This window comes from Zea mays, chromosome 6 (assembly GCF_902167145.1).
Source record: "Zea mays cultivar B73 chromosome 6, Zm-B73-REFERENCE-NAM-5.0, whole genome shotgun sequence".
In the NCBI taxonomy this organism is placed as follows: Eukaryota; Viridiplantae; Streptophyta; class Magnoliopsida; order Poales; family Poaceae; genus Zea; species Zea mays.
The window spans coordinates 115,821,578-115,845,778 of record NC_050101.1 but is presented as its reverse complement, the minus strand read 5'-3'; the positions used below and the strand labels follow the sequence as shown (position 1 = coordinate 115,845,778).

At 43.5% G+C, this 24,201-nt stretch overlaps 1 long non-coding RNA gene across 2 annotated transcripts; it reads right to left on the bottom strand.

Moving 5' to 3' along the window:
* Positions 1-14,961: 14,961 nt before the first annotated feature.
* On the bottom strand, positions 14,962-17,579 carry LOC103629840 (uncharacterized). Of its 2 annotated transcripts, XR_004850261.1 has the most exons (7): positions 17,448-17,579; positions 17,283-17,364; positions 16,532-16,913; positions 15,945-16,422; positions 15,572-15,616; positions 15,400-15,484; positions 14,962-15,249 (listed from the first exon to the last, which is right to left on the bottom strand). It is a non-coding gene; the product is annotated as an uncharacterized lncRNA (long non-coding RNA). The 2 variants fall into 2 exon arrangements; XR_002262707.2 differs by having other exon boundaries at positions 14,962-15,484.
* Between the last annotated feature and the right edge of the window lie 6,622 nt (positions 17,580-24,201).

Genomic DNA, 24,201 nt, shown 5'->3' with positions numbered 1-24,201 from the left:
TACTTGTTGTACAATTCTTGCTTAACTAGCATTGTGTTGTGCATGATGCTTTTGTAATGCTAGATATAAAGATCCCAACACTAAGCGAAGATGAAAATTTACAATCAAATGATCAAACTCTCAATGTGATCTATGAAGCACTTGATCCAAAAAACTTTGAGTCAATCAAAGACTTGGAATTTGCACATTAGGTTTGAAAACGACTTTAAAATTCCTATGAGAGCAGACTAGTGATGAAAGAAGGGAAGTTATATATCTTCAAAGATAAATATGTAAAATTCAAGATGTAATAAGATAAAAGTGTGTCAAAATTGTTCCATAGGCTCAATGTCATTGTAAATGAGCTAAGGAAATTGAGCCACAAGGTGGACAATGAGAACTTCTCTTATTGATTCTTGTTATGTTTGCCTCCAAGATTCAATACTCTAGTCACCATCATCATAAAAAGTGGATTGGAAGAAATAGCCCATACCCAGGTAACAGGTGATGTGGTCACTCAAGGCACATACCTTGTGGAAAGGGATGGTGAAGAAGATGATAATAAAAGGAGCATAGCATTCAAACTACCACCTAATCCAAGGGAAAGAGCAAGAAAAGGAAGAATCTAGTGAATATGAAGGGTTAAGTTCAAATGATGAAAATAAAAAATGGTTCTCTTCATGCACCGGTTTCGGAAACTCATGAAGAAGAACGAATATGGCACAAGAAGAACAAAGTCCTCATCAAAGAAAAAAAGGAATATAGAAGGTGCTCCAAGTGTGGTACATTATTGTCAAGTGTCCTCACAATGATGAAGAAAAGAAAGAAAATAAGGACAAGGAATATAAGAAGATGGTAGTCAAGAAGATTTAAAAGGTACATGTGTATTGTGTTCAATAGGACTCTAATGCCTCATCAAGCGATAATGATGATGATTATGATGACAAGAATGATACAAAGAAGAAAGCACTTGTAAGCATCACCATCAACAATAAGCCCTCCCTCTTTGACACTCCATCATGCTTTGTCGCTAAGGGCTCTAAGGTATAATTTGATAAGAGTGATAGTGAGAATGAAAGTGAGGATGAAGAGGAGCCCTCTTAGGAGGAACTCATTAAGTTATTACAAGAAGCTTATTCCTTCTTAAACAAAAAGAAGGAATAATACAAACAATTGTGCAATAAGCATAAAGATCTTGAGCAATCCATTGAGGAACATCTAGCTACTCAAGAGGTTCTTATTGAAACTCATGAGAAGTTGAAAGAAATTCATCCCACCCTTCTTCGTAAAAAATGAGGCTATTGAAATAGCAAGCATAAGAGTTACTTGAAAAATCATTGATGAAACTTCTTCTGGTCCTATTATTATTGCTCCTACTAACCGTTCTTGTAGCATTCATCATACATGAGAGATATTATCACTAGTGATACCTCACTTACTAATGAAAATGCAACTCTTAGGAAGAAGGTAAAATAGCTCACTCATGCCTTAGGCAAATCCTATGGTCATGAGGCCCTCTTGCTCAAGTGTTTGGGTATCCAAAGATTTTCTATCAAGAGATATTAGGATACACCCCAAGAATGCCAAGATGGCCTCTGCTACTCAAAAACTAATTTTGTGAAGGGAAATAGTCAATTTTGCTCAAATGCAAGAAAGCTGGGCACTTAGAGAAACCATGCAAAAAGAAGAAATATAAATCCCTTGTTTAAAATTTATTTTGTGATTTTCTTACAATGGTACTAGTAGTGTTAAAGCTAAATTCATTAGTGCACCTGTAGTTGGTCCAAAGCAGAAGGCAATATAGGTGCCCAAAAACCTAGTCACTAATTTTGGAGGACCCAAACAAGTTTGGTACCTAAAAAATTATTTTATTTATAGGTAAATTACAAGGTCTATGGAAGGCATTGGGTGCTTCATAGCTTATGCACTTAACATATGACTGAACATAGAAGAATGTTCAATTCAATTGACACAAGTGGCAACGATGAATTTGGGAGGATTACATTTGGTGATAATGGCAAAGGTAAGGTCAAAGGACTTGGAAACATAGTAATATCAAATGGCATGAACATATAAAATGTGCCACTAGTAGAATCTTTCAACTTTGGCTAATTATGAGTGGCTCAGTTATGTGATTTGGAATCAGTGTGTCTTTGGAGTTGATGATGTCTGGGTAGAAGTGATGATGAATCAAATATCATATTCAAAGGTTTTTGGTATGAGAACTTATATTTAATAAATTTTAATACAAGTGTGTCTTTCGACTTATATACAATAGTGGTGATTGATCACAAGTTATATCAGTAAACAATTGGAAACCTCCTCTATGTGACTGCATCAAGGCCATACTTGATATTTAGTGTATGCATGTGTTCAAGATTTCAAGCATCACCAAAGGAAATTCATAAAGAAGACACCCAATGTTGGACTTTGGCATCCCAAAGGATAACAATCTAAGCTGATTGGATATTTGAGATCTGACTATGCGAGATGCAATGTGGATAGAAAGAGCACCTTTGGCACATGTCAATTACTTTAACGTTCACTTGTGTCTTAATCTTCCAAGAAGCAAAATTTGGTTGCACTATAACATCCAAAGTCGAGTATATTTTGGTAGGAATTTGTGCATAACTACTATGGATAAAAGCTACATTGCTATATTATTGAATCAAGTTCATACAAGTGTCTTTGCTATGTGACATTGAAAGTGCAATCAAGATAGTCACCAACCCGGTTCAACACTCAAGAATGAATCATATTGATATTTGTTCTATCTTCATAAGAGATCATCACACAAAAGGGGTTATCACAACTGAGATATGGGTACCGAAGACTTGTTGATATATTCTCCAAGCCACTTGATGTAGCATGGTTTTGTAGCAGAGGAATTATTGAACTTTACTGACTTCTCCAACACGAGTTGATTGTAAATCATATGAATGGCATATGCACACATACCTTACTAGCATATGCATGGTTAGTGCATACAGTCATAGATAAATAATGCATTATAAAGAAAAATGACATTGAACTTTATATCCTATCACTATTGTTTCTATGGTTGATTGCTCCTAGCTAGTGATAATATATAACTTGTTTTCATGAGTAGGTGAACCTAGTGTTTGGACTAAAATTTGGTCTATTAAGTGTATGAGTCCACTTCAACAAGGTAACAATTGCAAAATATGTGAAGAAACATAAAGAAGGACAAACCGAGTTATATGCCTAAAGACATAGTTTAATTCAAGCCTCTATGAAGAAATATGAGGATAGGTTCTCCCTATGTCAACATGATCTCGGTGGAAAAAGTTGATATACAAAATGATAGTATATACAAAATCATACAAAGAGAGAAGGATCATATACAAAGGTGGAGAAAGAATCATAACAAAAGGAAAGCACGTAAATAGGGGGGAGCAAGCTCATCAAGAACTTACTTTTTGTACTTGAAATTAAATATGCATTTCCATATATGTTGTTGTATCTTTTAATACCTTGATTATCATCACTTGGTATCTTTTCATTATGATGCATTTTTTATGATTGATCATGATTTGATAAACATACATAGACCAAGCAAGTTGCAAGCTGAACTATTTTATTTAATTAGTTACTGCTAAGGTACCTACTCACGCGCATGCAGTGCATCGTTTTGCGGCTCATCTCTAAGGGAATACCAATATTCCGTTGCTATATATATATGTATACGTACATGCCCGGCCAAGGACGTAGTAACATGAACTACAGAGTGACGGTAGGTAGCAGCACATGGTGATATGATAAACTAAGAATTCTGATCTGTTTGGATACAAAAGTAGCTAGTATTCTCCTAGCTGGCTGCTGCATGTATGCACACTTGGTGCATGCATGGACCGAGAGAACCAAGAACCAACTAAAGGAATCATGCATAACTTAACAGCTGAAAAATATGTAAAGGAACCAAGTTGGAACCAGATTAATCCTACTATCTGGACAAGACAAAAAAAAATCCACGTAGTACGGAACAAGTGATTGTACTGTACAGCTCGAACTGGAGACCCGTGAATGGACGCATGTCGTACACGACAAAGAAACGGTTAGATGAAGAACGTGGGAGGGACGACTCCATACAACTCCTTTGCAGGCAATAATATGGCCAATTGGCCACATCTAATATTGTGTATAGCAGTTTATCTATGGTCACTTAGAATAATGTTTTGTATTGTTTGTACTATAGATAGTTTTGTTCGTGGAGTGAAGTTTGAATATGGATATAATGATATATGAATGGATAAGATGCTAGAGATAGATTAAGTGTATATATAGAGACGTGTTGACACCTTTTTGGAGGCGCCAATCACTTCAAAAGAACCAGTGGCGGTGCTCTCTGGTCAGGCGCGGACGGTCCGCGACCTGGCGTGAGGCGGCGGTGCTCTCTGGTCAGGCGCGGACGGTACGCGGCACAGGGCCGGATGGTCCGCGACCTGGCGCAGGAACTCGGGTTCCCTGCCTGACGGCCGGACGGTCCGCGCGTGCGCAGGGGCGGCGGAAGATCGCCGGCGGCGCCTGGATCTCGCTCCCGGGAGGGACCCCGTCGGGGAGGAGAGATCCTAGGTGGTGTCTAGGCTCGGGTAGACCGACCTAGACTCCTCTAATCGACGTAGAGTCGAGGAGAGGCGGAGAATTTGGAGATTGGAAGACTAAACCTAAACTAGACTAGAACTACTCCTAGGATAAAATGTAAATTGTATTGATTGAAGGTTCGATTCGTTGTCTCAAATCGGTCGTAGACCTCTCTATTTATAGAGGAGGAGGGCTGGACCCGTTACAAACAAATTTCCGAGTGAATCCCGCGAATCTAGCTAACAACCGTAGCACAAAACTCGGAACCCTAAACTGCTCTGCGCACGCGCGGACCGTCCGGCCCCCAGGCGCGGACCGTCCGGCCTCAGGGCCGGACCATCCGCCCTGCTCAAAATGGGCTCCAACATATGCCCCCCTGCCTTTTGGTGGAGCTGAGCGAACCAAAAGCATCTTAACACGATGTGATTACATCGGTTTTCTTAAGCATTTTGCTACATACTGGGATGATACTGCTTGAGGAAACGCCCATTCAAAGTCTTAGGCAAATCTTTGCCTTGTAATGTTTGTAGCAAATAGGCATTACCAGACATCACCTGTTTCACTTTATAAGGACCCTCCCAGCTTAGCGACCATTTCCCGAATTTTTGGTCTTTATTCCTTAGAGGCAGAATGGTCTTCCACACCAAGTCTCCTACTTGAAATGATTTTGCTTTGACCTTCTTGTTGTAGGCCCTGGCTACCATGATCTTGTCCTTTTCTATTGCTCCCAAAGCTATCATCCTCTTGTCGGTCACCTCATCAATATTATCCATTAAATTATAATAATCGGTAGCAGTTAGATCATTTTGTCTGGCAAACCTGACAGCATTCAAACTTATTTCCACAGGTAACACTGCTTCCTGCCCATAGACAAGCTCAAAAGGAGATACTTTAGTAGCACTATGTTTAGATATTCTATGAGCCCATAAAGCTTCAGACAAAATCTTATGCCAATGTTTAGGATTATCAGATACCTTCTTTTTTATCAAATTAATCAATGTCCTATTACTAGACTCGGCATGTCCATTGGCCTGAGCATAATATGGAGACGAATTAAGCAGCTTAATTCTGTATAATTCAGCAAATTCACGTACCTCCTTTGACATAAAAGAAGTACCTTCATCTGTAGTCAAGGTCTGGGGAATGCCGAATCTATGAATAATATGCTTAGTTATGAACTCAATTACCTCCTTGTGCGTCATGTTCTTTAGAGCAACGGCTTCAGTCCATTTGGTGAAATAGTCAGTGGCAACTAACACAAACCGATGCCCCTTTGATGATGAAGGATGAATTTCTCCAATAAAGTCTAATCCCCATCCTCTGAACGGCCAAGGCTTGATGATAGGATGTAATTCGGCTGCAGGGACCAACTGTAGGTCGCCGAATTTTTGACACACTTGGCAACCCTTGTAGTACTTGAAACAATCAGCTATCATACTAGGCCAATAAAAACCAGACCTTCACAACAACCACTTCATCTTTGGAGCTGATTGATGAGTACCACAAATTCCTTCATGTACTTCGGCCATGGCTAATATAGCATCATCTGGGCCCAAGCACTTAAGCAGGACATCATTGACTGTTCGGCGGTAAAGTTCATCACTCATCAAAACATACTTGAAAGCTGTTCGCTGAATGTTCTTATCTGTCCTGATATTGGGATTTCGTAAATAATTAAGTATAGGTGTCCTCCAATCACTTGCATCGGCTTCAATGTCAGCTGAATCGATTAAGAGAACATTTCTGGTAACCCCGGACGGTCCGGCGTCATCATGCGGACGGTCCGCGACCTGGGAATTTGGCTCTGCACTGGTTATCAGATTTTCAGTTTTTTGAAATTTCCCTCTCTTTATCCGATAACCTGATGCATCTTGTGCCAAATCGTTAGCTCTATGATTCTCAACTCTAGAAATATGTCGAATACTGAATTCGTCAAAAGAATGGATTATGCTCCAACATTTCTCAAGGTAACTATTTAGAGTACCATCAAAACATTGATATTCTTCTAACACTTGTTGGACAACCAGCTGAGAATCACCAAATACCTTCACATGTTTTACTCCCATACCATTTAAAAGTTCTAAGCCGAATAGGAGGGCCTCATATTCAGCTTGATTATTAGTGCAATAAGTTTTCAATCGGCTAGAGAAGTCAAAGGAGACATTACTCGGTGAAACAAGCACAATGCCAATTCCTTGCCCTTCATTGCAAACTGATCCATCAAAATATAACGTCCAAGGAGTAATAGTGAGGTATGACATGTCTAGTTCATGAATATCATTAACCCGATGTTCTACAATGAAATCCGCTACGACTTGGCCTTTCATAGATTTCAATGGTTCATAGGCCAAGTCATATTCTATGAGTGCATAAGCCCACTTACCAATCCTACCACTCATAATTGGGTTATGCAACATGTATTTGATCACATCGGCTTGACCAGAAACAGTGCAATGACTAGACAGTAAATAACATCTACATTTGGTGCATGCATAAAACAAGCATAAGCATAACTTTTCAATAAAAGTGTACCTTGTTTCAGCATCCACCAACCTTCGGCTTAGATATGTCACCACATGCTCCCTCCCCTCAGTTTCTTGTGTCAGAACAGCCCCAATAACCTTGTCTTCAGCTGCAATGTATAATCTGAATGGTGCTCCTACTTGTGGTGCTTTTAACATGGGAGCCGAAGACAAGTATTTTTTAATGAGATCAAATGCTTCCTGCTGCTCTGCCCCATAAGTGAATTCGGCATCATTCTTAAGCCGAAGGATAGGGGTGAAGGCATCAATCTTCCCGGCTAGGTTAGAAATAAACCTTCGTAAATAATTCACCTTGCCGAGAAACTTCTGTACTTCGACCTTACAAGTCGGAGGTCCCACATTCCGAATAGACTTGATTCGGTCAGGGTCTATTTCTATACCATGTTCATGGATGACAAATCCTAAAAACTTACCAGCCGACACTCCAAAAGCACATTTACGTGGGTTCATTTTCAAACCATACCGACACATTTTATCAAAGGCTTTGCGCAAATCAGCTGTATGAGGACTAAACTCAGCCGATTTGACTACAATATCATCAATGTAGACTTCCACAGTGTTTCCTAACAACTCATGGAAGATCAGATTCATAGCCCTCTGATAAGTAGCACCAGCATTTTTAAGACCGAATGTCATGACAACCCATTCAAATAAACCAATGAAGCCTGGACATATAAAGGCCATTTTAGACGCATCCTCTTCGGCCATGAAAATCTGGTTATATCCGGCATTACCATAAAGAAAGCTAATAATTCTATTTCCTGATGCATTATTGATTAATGTGTCGGCTATGGGCATGGGATATTCATGTTTAGGAGTTGCTCTATTTAAATTGCGAAAATCAATGCATACCCTAAGCTTACCTGACTCCTTCTTCTCTACCGGCACAATATTGGAGACCCACTCTGCGTATCTGCAAGGTCTAATAAAATTAGCTTCTAGCAACCGGTGGATTTCGTCCTTGATTCGTGGGAGAAGATCTGGACGAAATGTTCTAGCTTTTTGCTTGAAAGGTCTGAAACCAGACTTAATAGGTAGCCGATGTTCGACAATCTCTCGGCTTAGTCCAGGCATTTCAGTGTAATTCCACGCAAAACAATCTGAATATTCCTTTAATAGATCGATCATCTCATTTCTAGAATCGGTCTCCAGGGTCTTATTTACAAAAGTTGGCCTTGGAGTTTTACCATCTCCTATGTCAATCTCCTCCAAAGGATCGGCCGATGTAAACCCCTGTCCTAGTTTATCAAGATCTCTGAATTCCTCTATCATGTCCCCCACAGAGGAATCAGATGATCTTTGTGTGATGGCGGACTTTCCGGTCTCGGGGACCGGATCATCCGTAATACTGTCTTTTCGCTGTGGTAGATGTTCGGTCTTAAAGTCCGAACTGTTTTGTGAAAGACCGGACCATCCGGCTTTGAGAGCCGAATTGTCCGTGATCAACGACTCATGAACTCTGTATGTATTTATCATTTAAACTTTATTTAGGATTTAGCCGATTCTCCATCGGCTCTAGCATTACAGGAATGAAACCTTTCTTATCTATACTTATGAACTGATAATCAGAAAAATCTACTCCTGTGAGACATGTAGCAGTCTCATAAGTCCAGAGTACAGGGGCATCGTCCACAGCGATGCAGGCCGATATATCAGCATGTACTTGTTCTACCTCATCGCCTACCCATTGTATTAGCATTTGATGTAATGTAGAAGGTATACATTGATTGGCATGAATCCAATCTCTGCCTAGAATTAAACTGTAATTCCCTTCTACATCAGCGACGAAGAATGCAGCAGCAAGGGTCTTAGTCCCGATGGTTAATTCAATGGACGTGACTCCCCTGGCTTTAATCGAACTATCCCCAACACCGCTGAGGGTCATGTTGGTTTTGACAAGTTCGTTATCTTGTTTACCTAATTTTCTGTATAATGAATAAGGCATTAGATTTACAGCCGCCCCTCCATCTACCAACATCTTAGCAATAGGTATTCCATCAATGTGACCGCGCACGAAGAGCGGCTTTAAATGATTTACCGATTCCTTTGGTTTAGTAAAGGCGGCTTCTTTAGGACCAAAATCAAACTGGGCAGCAACAGGTTCATCGTCGCCGATGATAGTACAATCGGCAGAAAATGTAATAATATTTACATCCATACCTGGGCGTTCTGGAGAAGCCTCGTAGTCGACCAGGTCTTCTCCCAGCAGGTCGTCCTCTTCCATTGATGTTGTCGTGTCGTTGGAGGCTTCCTGGTGAATGGAGGACGGTCCGCACGCGGGGGCCGGACGGTCCGCGCCTGGTGCAGGTTGTCCAGAGGCTTCCTGGTGAACGGCGAACGGTCCGTGCGCGGGGGCCGGACGGTCCGCGCCTGGTGCAGGTTGTCCAGAGGCTTCCTGGTGAACGGCGGACGGTCCGTGCGCGGGGGCCGGACGGTCCGCGCCTGGTGCAAGTTGACTTTCTATTTCTGTGGCCGTTTGTTTTTTCTCAACGGCCTTCGGTCTCCATTTCTTTTGCGGTGGCAAGTATAGTGGATGTGTGTCATTAAATGTCTTTTCCGCCTCCTTCTCCTGGCTCTCCTTTGCTCTTAGGCGCTGTAATTTTCTCTTTTGGGATCGTGTCAATCCCGCTGGGCACCATCGAGGCATGGAGTATTTTGGATCGGCTGTTTTAATGGTAGCCGTATCCTTTTCGATTGTGTTGGCCGATTCGCCGAAAATCATCGGCCCTTTATTGTCTCCCTGTATGACAACATCTGCGGTGCCTATTTTGATGATGTCCTTTTTTGTTGTTCTTTGAGTTGCTACAGGCATATGCCCTCCTGCCGGATTGGTCGGCCTAGGAGGCCGAGTAGTCCAGCAATCTTGTTGGGCCTGTGCCTGGTGACCGGATTCAGCAGTGCTCAATCGGTCTTGCATTGGCGGCACCAACCTATCAAAAACGGATGTTTGGGGTGCCCCCCAGGCGGGGTACTGTGGCATCCCAAATGGATATGGTGGCATGCCCCACATCTGATTTGGGACATATGGTGGAGGTAAATATGGATATGGATATGACATAGGCGGATAAGGTGGAGATGTCCATGCAGGTATGTTAGGTCTCAGTTGTACAGTATGACCTTTCATTTCTTCCGATTGGTGAGGTGGTCCAATCGGCCTTACCTGACGCTGCTCATGAATGGGTGAGCGGGGTCGCTTTGCTGGCCGGTCACTGGGGCCGGCCTTCTTTTTTATGTATTTAGACAATAATTGATCAAAAGTTGGGTCGGCTTTAACCAACCGACCAGCTGCCTTGAATGTATTTGTTTTCCACGTACCTATCTCTAGTCATCGTGGTTTGAAAGTACGTGGCCGTTGCGAGTCCTGAGTACGGCCGGACCGTCCGCCAGAGCTCTCCAGACCGTCCGGTGGGGTCCCGGACCGTCCGCGCCTACGTGTCGGACCGTCCGGGATACACAGCACGGGTTCCTGCATCTGTCTCCCTGTCTGCGCTTGCCCCCCAGTACTGGAGGCTGTGATGGTCACCTTTAGGGTCTCCCCTCCATCGGGAGTCTTCTCGGCTAGCACTTTCCTGCAAGAAACTTTATGATCCCCATCGACCTCTTTAGCATTGCCGATGATTGTCTCTTTGCCTTTGTCTTTATCGGCTGTGTTTGGCCGAACTAGGACTTTCTTGCCCTCGAAGTCAATCATGTTCATCGGAAAAGGCTCTGTATCCACCTGCATTTCCTGAAATTTCAATCGTCCCTCGTTAATGGCCGATTGAATTTGTCGCCGAAATACATTACAATCATTAGTGGCGTGAGAAAATGAGTTATGCCACTTGCAGTATGCACGACGTTTTAGCTCGTCGGCAGATGGAACAGTGTGATTTATTTTAATGTTGCCATTTTTGAGTAATTCATCAAATATTTTATCACACTTGCCAACATTAAACGTAAACTTTACATCCTCCTGTTGTTTCTTTTGAATTGGCTGTAGGGAAGCACAAGCCGAAGATTTAGCCTGCTTTGGCCAAACCATTTCAGCAGCATATACTTCTGTTGACTCGTCCTCTGAGCTACTTTGATCGCACTCTACTATATGTACGTTATGACGAATTGCTTTAGCAGTTTCTTTGCTTCGGCTTTCACAAGCCGAAGCTCTTTGGTGTAACTGTGCTAGTGTAAAAAATTGGATGCCTTCTAATCTTTCTTTTAAATAATATCGTAGACCATTAAAGGCTAATCCCGCTAGCTGTTTCTCTGCTAAATGAATTTGGAAGCATCGGTTTCTTGTATCTCGGAATCTCCAGATGTAATCATTAATCGATTCATCTTTTGCTTGTCGTAATGACACTAAATCTACCAAATCCAACTCATAGTCACCAGAGAAAAAATGATCATGAAATTTTTGTTCTAGATCCCCTCATGATGAAATTGAATTAGGAGGTAAAGTGGCGTACCACGCAAACGCAGTTCCTGTTAAAGATAATGAAAATAAACGTATGCGAAATGTCTCTGTGTCGGCCAACTCTCCTAATTGTGCTAAAAATTGGACTATGTTTTCACATGTGTTCTTTCCTTGATCACCCGAAAATTTTGCGAATTCAGGTATCCTGGTTACCTGTGGGTATAGGTGGTGATCAAATCGGCTGTCATAAGGTTTCCGATATGATTGCCCCCAGGGACCATGCTTACTCCGAGCTTATCTCGGAACGCCCCGGCTATTTCTTCCCTTACTATATCAATGGCAGCCGGTGCGAGACCACCGGCTCTCTGATCAAACATAGGTGGGGTTGGCTGGATATTAGCATTTTGTCTTTCCCCCATTGGTTTGAACTACGTGGTGCATTGCCACTTGCCCTATATGGTTCATATGTTTGATCGTTCCTTTTCGGCCTTCTCGGTGGGGCCGGAAAGTTTTCCTGGGCTCTAGAATTAATGGGTTGATGCATTGTACAGTGCGATGGGAAGTGCTGCTGGGACGGGTGAGGATTCAGGTAACAATCCTCCTCAAAAAGGTTATGTGCGGACTGTCCGGACATTGGCCCGGACCGTCCGTGATTATGTGCGGACCGTCCGTCGTTGTACGCGGATGGTCCGACTGGGTAGTTTAGATTCTGTGTTGTGTGTGGTGGTTCGGGCGCATATCTAGGTAACTCATTAAAAATAGGCCCGACTGTTGTTGGTCCGGACGGTCCGCGCTCACGTGCGGACGGTCCGGGCATGTGCAGATCGGCTGATTTGCTGCCGATTTGCGGTTGCTCAGGGTATGTGTCCATCGGCATCCCATAAAGGGGTTGTGACTGGTCGTGACAACCTGTAGCCGATGTGTTACGCGTGTTACCTCCTAACTCAACCTCGTGTGAAGGAAAATTTGCGATACTAGATTTATCAAATGCACGTACTAGTCTCTTAAGATCGCTTTGCATACCCCCTATGATGTTCTGCATTTGTTCACGTTGCTCTTCTACATAATTTCTAAGAGATTGTAGCTCGTTGGTATTACTTACATTGGGGATATCTGGCGTGGGTTGGAGCGAAGCCGGATCCGTCGCCCGATGTCGGACGACCTTGTTGTTCCTGTCCAATTTGAAGTTGGCCAAGAATTTTGCTTTTGCCTCCTGGATCATACGCTCCTTGTGCTCCTCGAATTGGAGCTGTTCGTCAGCCGGCAAGGTCTCCCAAGTCGGCTCTATGATGTTGCTTGGGGAAATATCAGAGCTATCTCTTGAACCGGCCATTGAGGGCCGATTTGATGCGTCTATATTTGCTGTCCCCAGCGGAGTCGCCAAAAAGTATGTTGACACCTTTCTGGAGGCGCCAATCACTTCAAAAGAACCAGTGGCGGTGCTCTCTGGTCAGGCGCGGACGGTCCGCGGCACAGGGCCGGACGGTCTGCGACCTGGCGTGAGGCGGCGGTGCTCTCTGGTCAGGCGCGGACGGTCCGCGGCACAGGGCCGGACGGTCCGCGACCTGGCGCAAGAACTCGGGTTCCCTGCCTGACGGCCGGACGGTCCGCGTCCTAGGGCCGGACGGTCCGCGCGTGCGCAGGGGCGGCGGAAGATCGCCGGCGGCGCCTGGATCTCGCTCCCGGGAGGGACCCCGTCGAGGAAGAGAGATCCTAGGTGGTGTCTAGGCTCGGGTAGACCGACCTAGACTCCTCTAATCGACGTAGAGTCGAGGAGAGGTGGAGAATTTGGGGATTGGAAGACTAAACCTAAACTAGACTAGAACTACTCATAGGATAAAATGTAAATTGTATTGATTGAAGGTTCGATTCGTTGTCTCAAATCGGCCGTAGACCTCTCTATTTATAGAGGAGGAGGGCTGGACCCGTTACAAACAAATTTTCGAGTGGATTCCGCGAATCTAGCTAACAACCGTAGCACAAAACTCGGAACCCTAAACTGCTCTGCGCACGCGTGGACCGTCCGGACCGCGGACCGTCCGGCCTCAAGGCCGGACCGTCCGCCCTGCTCAAAATGGGCTCCAACAAGACGCTTCCGCTTGCTGTTTATGGCCTGTGGTTCAAGCTAGCTTGCTGCCGGTGTCTCAACTAATCTGGCCAAGCAAGTTCCTGTCGATCCGATCCCATTATGACATTAGTTTATATAGTTCATCACTTATACCAGCTAGCATTAAGTTTCAGTTTCGGAGCCAGTATAAAACGATGGCCATGGCCATGGCAATGGCGATAGATCATGCATGTGGTGTGCAGTGTAGCATGCGAGAGAGCAGCATAGTTAGGATGGCTGTTTTTGCGCTTCGTTGACGTTGACGGGCAGCGGATGCAATGCAAGCGTAGGCGCGTAGACGAGCAGACAACTGTAGCTGGGCGGCCTATCCGGGACTCATCATCGTGCTCGGCCAAGAACAGTCAGCTTCTGTACAAATCTAGCTCTAGATTAGCATGGATTAGAATTAAATTCATGTTACAACTTATGCCTCAAAATAATCCAAATCTACTTAGATTTTTTTATTCAGCTAAACTCATCATGAATTATAACTCAAGGATTTGGGAATTTTTTAAACTATAGAAGGCATGGATTCTATCCATAGCTTATTAGGTATGGAGAAAATCCATTAAGATATTGCACAAGTTTATATTAGAATCCATGGATAAAAAAATAACTAGCTTTAAAAGATAAATGGATTAAATGATGGATTTAATCCTACAATGTGATTGGGTGTGCGGTATGAATTCACCCAATCCAAACCCGAATTAAATCTATGGTGGGATTTCATTCCTTGTAACCGAACAATATATAAGTGGAGTAATTGTATATTAAGTTATTATCATGCCTATGCGTTGCAACATAAATTAAATAACACTAATAATATCATTGCTATGGGACCCGATACACTCAATGCAAGAGAAATAGCTTAAATGGATGCTCCAATAGTTCCTACTTCCTAGGCACCCTGCTGTCCCTGCGCGCTCGCGGCTTCAGCCGCCGCAATGCTCACCTTCCCTAGTGCTCTTCTTTTGCCTTTTGTCACTCCATGACCACGCGTCGGTGAACAATCTATTCTAAATTTTCAATAAAAATAACAAGTAATGATTAATAAGTTTTCACATATCACAACGTAACATATCAATATATCACAGATTTACAACCTCGTCTCGTTTCTCATCCTATTTCCACATTTTCCCAAAAAGCACACGATATGAATGTAAAGGGCAAGTGTGAAGTATGCAAACCATCGAAGACAAGACATGAACTCAAGATTTATCATCAAGGTTCAACTGCTTGCCGCCATCCTACATCCACTAGTGTATTGCGCGCGCTCATGCGCGCGTGCTGAATAGCAGCTTGAAATGTTTTATGAGGATATCGAATTGGATGTTGCAGTGTGATCACATTTAAACTGGAAACCATAGCTAAAAAGCAGGTAAGTAAATAAGTACAAAACCAAGATGAAGCAGACGCCAAGGCTTACAATAGTTGTAGAGTAACTGAGACAATAATACACATGAAGTAGCACTTGAGTAGACTACATCAAGCGTAAATTAGAGTTCACTGATAGGGTTCACATAAACATATACAAAGCTGGAGACGCTGTAGCAGTTTCGTTATATGTACATAAAAGTATATGCGTTTCAGCAGCATGGACGTCCTTTGTAGGTGCGCAAAACAGTTATCTATAAACAAACAAGAGAACATCAGTTGCATCTAAAGTGCTTGTCTGTTATTATGTTGTTGTACAATGCTTATAAGGGAGATTGGAAAGCATTATACAAACTTTTTTTTGGTACGGGTTATAGAATGAAGGTGTATGGGTACTGTCGTACCTTGCAATTCATGACGATCTAGTGGCTTTGATCTCCAGGTTGTGTAGAATCAGGCTGGTGTATGCGAAGTTGGCTGGTTCTGATCCTATATATGTTGTGCTATTAGTATATATTATAGCTTGGAATCAGTAAAAGAAAACTTATTGTTTTAATGTTCCTTTGTAGGGCATACTTTTGGTGGCGATGGCAGACCGTCTTTGTTAAGCTGACTTGTACCCTGTTCAGCATCATGTGATTAGGCGGATAAGAACCATTAGATCATTCTATTAGTTTGAAGTAGAAATATGATTACTCTTTCTTTTTTCTCATAAAACATGTACCTTGGGAGAATGGGTTGCAATTTTTTTTCTCCCACAAAAGATGTATCAGAGTTGAAGTATGGTAACTCTTTTTATTTTTCTCGTTACAAAATATGTACCAAATTTACTTCAGTGTATACTGGCTGGAAATATGCAACACTGTGATGTGGCTGTTAAATAGATGTGATCAGATTCTATGCATATAAGACACTATGAAATAGCTGGTACTAAACAAGATTTGCTTACCACATTTTTTGATTGGTAGATATGGATAGTTTGCCAAAAGATGCTGCTGGAGAGTCTTGTATGCTTGTACAACCAAATACATCGTTATGTGTGAGCAGTTTTTCTTAGGCAGGAGGTGTGCTCCTGGTGTGTGTGATGTGTGATCCTTGTTCTGTAACTCTTTTCTCTCTTAATTGAAAGGCGAGCTCTGCCATTTGCTTTCAAAAAAATTGTTAGTGATGCATGTCTCCCATGATTTGTTAGTCCAGAGAGAACATAAAAGATTGTTGGTGACAGAGAATGCCGACATGTTAATGGTAACTGCAAAGGTAAACTTAAACGACACAATGGCAGCCAGGTCCGCTGGAGGACCATGAGAATCATCTGCTATTCTGACAAGGGTTTCATAGCACTTTCCTACTATTCATCTGGCTATATTATCAAAACAAAAGAATTCTGCTTTAGAAGTTCCATCAGTAGCAATAATCTGAGTTTGTACCTGCAAATGAATAATGTTAGTATAGTATAGCAGTGGATAAATAATTTGAAAACCAAAGAGCTATTTCTGAATGAAACACAACGATCTTAGTGCTTGGTTGGAGTGTTACCTAAATCTAGTTTGTCTAGTCGCACGTTGTGCATCGGTATCTAGTAGAGGTCTGAGTTGGAGACCTCTTGCATTTGGTGCAAGATGGAAACCACCATCTATTGTCTTGTAGAAGACATGAAACAGTAACAGTGCACTTGTAACCTTGTGGCTGCATTAGAGAATAGATGGTTGTTGTAAATAGGCTAAGCCTATGTTTGATGGACGAAATATTTTGAATACACAAGGATATGACAGTGATTACATGAAACATATCTGGATCTATCTCAAGTAGCTCTTCCACAATCTTGTCTTCAATTTCAGAGGGTTGAGAAACCTGGATTTCCTCTTTTGTGACAGGATGTCGTAGTAGCTGGAACTCAGCTGTTGGTAACCTTTACAAACTGTGGTAATTACAATGAGCTATCAGCAAACCTATGTGCAATCACGTAAGCATGAAATCTGTAGGTGTGTTAGTCCTTTTCTTTTGTTTTCATATGTTACCATAATGTTATTCGATGGGACAACATTGAGTATGTATTGTTTGGAAAAGGAGAAACATAAATCATTTTGTCAAGATATGTGAGGAGGGCAGGAGGGATTTTAGAATTGTAGCCTAAGTGCTAACATTATTGTTTCTAGAGAATTTGATAATTGAAGGAACTGTTAACACATGATTGAAGGAAATAGATCTAAGGCCAAAGTAAATAAACAAGCTACTATTAAAGGTATTGTGATCAAGGTAGAGAACATGTTTTAATTCCTTTTGGTACCTGTTGTAGAACACATGTATTTCACGGATGTCTGGATTGAAGTACCATGCGCATACCACATTTCCGCATAAATATACTTGGCCTAATTTGGAAGTAGAACATCCATTGTCATGTTTACAGAGCCAGATAATGCAGATGTCAGCTGGAAGGTGTTTGGAGCATAACCTTTGGATCGTTTAGGAAGGCATCCGATGAACAATATGATTAGGAGTTTCTTCTCGTTCTCATTGTAAACATTATCGACAGAAAAAATCAGATGCTTGGTCTCCCCAAAGCGTCATTTTTAAAGGTATATCACTGAAGGAACAAAAGTAGTGAAAGTTAATGTACACAGATAAGGTGTTGGAAGGAACATTGTCGAAGAGGTTCATTGGAATTGCTACATTGGTTATTTGGCACGATGAGAGCAGAAGTACACAGTAAAACTCTTTGTACCTTGTATTTGTTATGAATATGTCTCTGGTAAGGCTTGAGCTGTTGAAACCAACTAGATGTAGCGGATCAATTTGTGTCAAGACGCCAATGACATCTGTATTGTTTGAAAAAACAGATTTGTTTGAGTCAAATATAGCGCAGAATTTTGCAAGGAAAATGATGGCATAGTTTTTTTACCAAAACATTTCCTACCAATCAAATAGGTTTTGCTATGATCATTGTCTTCAATGTTTTCAAAAGATGTGAGTTTGTATATATACCTTGGAAAGGCAGGTGTTGGATCCTTGACTACTTTCACTTGAGTGTAAAGAGTAAATTGTATCATGAAGTTACCATCAACAGGTTTGAAATATGTTTTGGAAGATGCTCTCTCATACTCACACATTTATTATATTTACCTAGATCAGTTATAAAGTGATAATATAAAGAAATCATAAAGCACATAAAAAACTGCACATTTATATGTCGCCCACATCATCTATAAAGTGATCTTATACATCTTTATATAAACAAATCATGAAGCACATGAAAAACTTATATACATACACACATATTTATATGTTTACCCAGATCAGTTATAAAGTGATCCGATGCTATATATGCAAAGTTATATAAACAAACCATGAAGCACATAGAAAGCACAAACCCAGTTTTAAAAAAGGAGGTCCAGGGATGAATCAGAAATTTAATCATCGCATACCATGCAGCGGACAAATCATGAAATAAACACAGGTTAACGTACATGCTAATTACCTCGTTGCTGAAGTTTTTTAGGCCCAGAGGAACTATTCAACGTGTTTGAAGAAAAGATTACTGCCACAAAGTATAAAAAACACAAATTTAGTCCTTTTACATACCAATGATGCAGTAATCTTGAAAAGTATGTTGGTGCTGAGGCTCTGACAATGCTTACCTCTATGTATTAATCAATTGTTCGCACGCTGCATTTCATGCGCTTTGTCCACAGGAACTGATCTAAAGAAACTATAAAACACGAAGGGAAAAGGGGTGAAAATCTGGGAAAACTAATAGAAATACGAGCAGATCGGCTAGAAATGAAATGGGGGTAGCAATACGAGCACTACAACTTTTTTGGCTGTTATTATCTAATTAAGCGAACACAGTGATCTTCAAAGCATTAGAGTATGGTAAAATAATCAAACTTACTTCTTGTGTTTTTTTATATACTACATCTTTGTTACAGCAAGAACCCTTGCTCGTTGTTTTCAATCTGAAGTAATATTTAAACTGCGTAATTTCAATCGGTAAGAAATTGATTTGAGTAATATTGATGGTTAAAGAAGCTGGAAGTTTTAAACCTGAAGAACAGAACTTCATACATTGAAAATGCTAAGTAGGCTGAAGGGTATGAAGATCGTGGTATAATGTTATTCTGCTAGACAATAATTTATTAAGAGCCTGTTTAGTTTATGTGGCTGCTCACTGCAGCGTGTATGAGGCAATGAAAAAATGATGTTATAGCTGTGATAACTTTTGGTGGTGGAAAAAAAATGGGTAGACTGTAGCAACCTGTGGCATGGTGGAGTTTACCGCTAATCCAAATGGTCTGGCGTGCCACCTATATAGCGAGGCAGTTGAGATAGCGAACCAAACAGCCCCTAAATTATTAGATAATGAATGGAAGTGGCTGAAGTAATCTGCTTATACAATTTCTGATATAGATATCATATGGCATACCTTGCTGGCATTTAAACAAACACCTTGAGGGGATGGACACACTACGTCAGGTGCACTTGTGATCTCACCACCTTTTCTTCTTCCAGGAAGACAGAATCACCAAATGTGGTAGTAGTGGAGTATGGATGAGAGAGGGGGGGAGCGGCTCACCTGAAGGACAAGCGGCGTGTGGCTGTGATGGCCGAGCGACGAGCGCGCTCGTGTGGCAAAGCGGGGAGGAGGAGGCACGCGACGGAGATGAGCGTGGAGGAGACGCACTGGGTGGTTCGAGCGGCGCTTCCTCCTGAGGAAGCGAGAGAGCGACGAGGCAAACCTGGACGCACCGGTGGCTGACAGGACGGTCAGCCTCCAGCACCAGCTGCTCCGGGGCAGGTAGTTCGTGGGTATGAGCTTCCTCAGCCACCCGCGCCGGCGTGCCGGGCCTGGGACCACCGCCACTGCCGTCTCGACGGTGTCGCTAGAGCAAATGGGAAGGAGAAGCCCCTGGCCGAGCAGGTAACGGCTGTGCGCACGGGTTGCGGACGGGAGGACGGGGACAAAGCAGCGCCGAGCGAGCATGGAGAATGTAACACCTCTTGTGTCATTGGAGAGAGCTGGCGAGATTTTTGAGCAGGTGACAGAAGCCTAGAATCATCCACACACGCGATAGGCACGGGAACCATCGAACGGCCAAAGAGAATGATCGAACGGCGAAAGATTTCTTGCCGACGTGGACTAACGTGAGAGCGGCAATCCTTCCTGCTTTCATATCCTACATCCATGTCATGGTGAGTCCCAAATTATTGATTCACATACTAACTAGCATGACAAGCTAGGCCCATAACTTGGGTGATGTAAGAATCAACCATGTGGTGTAGTCCAACTGGCTATGAGCATTCCATAGGTTGCTAGTCATGAATCATGATCTCCCATAGGGATGAACACCAGAGGCACATGCAAATCTTGGTTGGTAGAAACAATCACCAATAGCCCCTCAATGATCCCACTAACTCCAAGTTGGCTAGATGATGACGATCACTAAGAGTAACAATATCTTCAACAGCTATCCCACTCAACTAGTGCCATGAGATGCAAATTGACGATGCAAATGCACTAGAAATTCTCCAATCTCACCCAAATGTGAATTTAATGGATGCAAGCTAGTGGACTATGTTTCTCAGCTCCCAAAGTATAATACCCAAATTCGTAAAACCATATGATAAGGGATTATTTCTTTGAATATTTTGGCTTTATTTAATGGAGCATGTGAACACCACATTTAAAAACAAATAATTAATAAAAGACATACCATAAAATTTTGCATTATGCTGAGGCTTCATTTTGTGTGTATTTTGAGACAATATAAAAATAATGTAAAAAGAAATATATCAATGCCCAAATTGGAATTTAAGATCTAAAAGAAATTTTAGAATTTGAGAAAAGAGAAGAAAATACTAAAACAAATGAGGTAAAATAAACTATATAAATAAGAATATATTTCTTTACTCAAAAGTTTGAATTTGGACACTTTGATCATTGATGAATCTCATAACCAAATTTGAATTCTAGAAATTGAAAGGGAAAATAAAATCAGAAAAAGGAAAAGGAAAAGAAAAAAGGGATCAGAGCTTGGGCCAGCTTCAACTCGCCAGCCCACTCACGGAACCGTGCGGCCCACTCTTCCCTGCGCCCGCGCTGACACTGGGGGGGCACTAGTCAGCAGTCGCCCTACTCCTCCGTCGCGCGCCGCATCCACTGGCGAGCGGGCCCGCGTTGCCAGGTCCATGATCACCTCACCCCGTTACACTGCCGTGCGAACCCAGCTGCAAGCGACTCACCCAGATCTGTGTGATGGTCGCCATACTCACCCACCTCGCGCGAGATGCTCGCCGCCGTTGCCAGAGAATCATGGGCGACCTCCTTCCAGCCCGAGCCGAGTCCACGAGGAATAAATAAGAGCACTCCCCTGCTCCCTCCTTCCCTCACCCATACTCCTTGCGCGAACACCAAGACCCAATCGGCGTCGTCCGACCATTCCACCGCCGCCATCATTGAACCACGCCAGTGTTCACCGCTGAGCCATGGTGTGGGGCTTCGGAGCATCGGAAACCCTCCATGATGACGCGCGGGGCGGCGGGAGGCACGTGGGAGCACCACGGTACCGGGAATTTCTCGTCGTGATTGAACTTCGCCGCGGATCCACAGCTCGTCGTTGACTGGCCGCGTCATGCCCCAATTCTCAGTGAGTATCCTTTGCGCCTTGATCACTAGCTCCCTGTGATTGCGTAGCACCCCGTAGGGTTGAGTTTAGTGCGTTAGAACCGAGGGATCCGGATGGCCGGCAATGGCACCGTCGCGCCCCTGTGTAACGCCGACGTGATGGGATTAGCTAGGGAAGAGGATCTTCGGACCTTCGGATCGTAGATGGACGATGTAGATTAGATCATTGTAACGCCCTGAATTTGGCGGTAGAATTTTTTCTTCTTTTCTCTCACCAAATTCAGGCGTTACTCTTTCCTTTTTCCCTTTACTTCTCGCTAAGCCTTGATCTTTTCCAAAGTCGCAGCGGGTTTTGGCTTTAGACCTCGTGTAAAGCAAAACCTTAAAATACTTTATGTTGTTTGATGCATCATGCCGAACCATGCATTCTTTCGATTGCTTAAAAATGTAAGTGCATTCATCCAGAAAAACGGATTTCGAAAAGGAGAAAACCTTTTTTTCTTCTTTTCCTTTTTTTCCTTCTCTCTCCTCCCTTTTTCTCTCCCACGCGTCGTGGGCCGCCCCTGGCCGGCCCAGCCCCCCCCCCCCCCGCGCGCCCCCTTTTGGCCCAGCTGGCCCATGCCGCCCCTCCCTTTCCCCCCAAATCCCTCTCTCTCCCTCCCATTCTCCCTCTTCCCCACCCTAGCCGCCGCCCCTGCCCTAGCCGCCGCCCCTGCTCATCGCCGGTTCGGCCGCCCCGTCCCCGTCCCCGGTGAGGTCCCCCTCCCCCTCTCCTCCCTCTCCTATCTCCCCTCCTCTCCCCCTGCCCGGCTCGGCCACCGCCGCTCGGCCGCCCCCGCGCCCCCGGTCCGGCCGCCTGCCCGCCCCGGCTCGGTCACCGGCTCGGCTGCCCGGCTCGGCCGGCGCAGCCCCCCCCCCCGCTGGTTCGACCGCCCCTGCCCAGCCGCCCCTGCGCGCCCAGCTCGGCCGCCCCCTGCCCTAGCTCGACCGCCCCCCCCCAGCTCGGCCGCCCGCCTCCGGCTTGGCCGCCCCCGCCCCTGCCCCTGGCCGGTTCAACCGCCCTCTTTTTTTATTTATTTTATTTTCTTTTATTATTGTTATTTACTTTATTCTGGGCAAGCTAATCATCGTTCATGTTAATGAAATAGGAAACTTAATTTAGAATTCCGTTACGTTAGTCAATTCATATAGTCAATTGTTCATTTCGCTTAAGGTTGATCAACTAAAAAGGGGCTAGGTTTCCGTTAGCGCATATAACTAATTCTTTTGTTAGAACCAATTGGAACTAGAGCGCATGATTTAGCTAATCATTAGTGCATAAGCTTTAACCCCTGCGAGACCTTTCCCCGTTTCTTTCTAACCTTAACGAATGCGATATCGAATGTCATACTTTATGTGTATTTACTTTATTTGTTCTCTTGTATGGTGTACTGTTTGTTTCCTAATTTGAATGGATGAATGTATGTGTGCTTGCAATCGCATAGAGAACGATCCGGTCGAAGAGCCCGAGGAACTCACAGGAGAAGCCCCTGAGCAGCAGTCGGTTGGTGGAGGCAAGTGTCCTTTGACCTATCTCTGTCCTATTCATTATTTAATTCACCTCCCGCTTTACACATTTATGCCTAAGGATTGACTAGCTTTGTTATCCATGTCCTTGCTTACCTATTTGGGTTGAATTATTATTGTTTAGCTTTATGCTATTGCTTAACTCTAATCAATGAACATGATGAGATTATCTATGATACGCTGTTTTCCCCTTTCTTATGATGATGTTATACTTGTGGTCTTCAAGGGGGCTCGAGCGGTTTCTCGAGTGCCTCTCCGTAAGGACCTGTTCTATGGATGACCGCCCGGGAAAACAGTGCAACCATGAGGGTGGAATGGGATGCCCTTAGCTGAATAATTAGAGGATCCGGGGTGTAGTTCACTTAGCCGTCGTGCCGTCAATGGGGCTCGGTGTATGCGGCTCGCTCTGCCAAGTTTGGGTTCGCCCCTTGGGGAGGAGTGCGGTGCATTTAGGAAACCTAACGGGTGGCTACAGCCCCGGGGAATCTTTGTAAAGGCTACGTAGTGATGCCCTGCTAGGCCACCTAGGTAGTGGTCAATGGGGAGTAGCTCTCTCCGGGCAGAAAGGGAATCACGGCTTGTGGGTAAAGTGCACAACCTCTGCAGAGTGTTTGAAAACTGATATATCAGTCGTGCTCACGGTTATGAGCGGCCAAGGGAGCTCCAGTGATTAGTGGTACTTGATCAGAGATACTTTGGTACAGGTGGCTATGAGATCGATGGTTTTGGTTATGACTATGGTGCTGGTAAGTGGTATGCTTTCCGTTTGGAAAGGGTACATCGGGCTAATAACTTGGGTTAATGCTAAAACCTGGCTTTCTATTAGTAAATAATAATCTGACCAACTAAAAGCAACTGCTTGACTTATCCCCCACATAAAGCTAGTCCACTACAGCCAAACAGGATACTTGCTGAGTATGTTGATGTGTACTCACCCTTGCTCTACACACCAAACCCCCCCCATCCCCAGGTTGTCAGCATTGCAACCACTGCTCAGGCGAAGATGAAGCTGTGGAAGGAG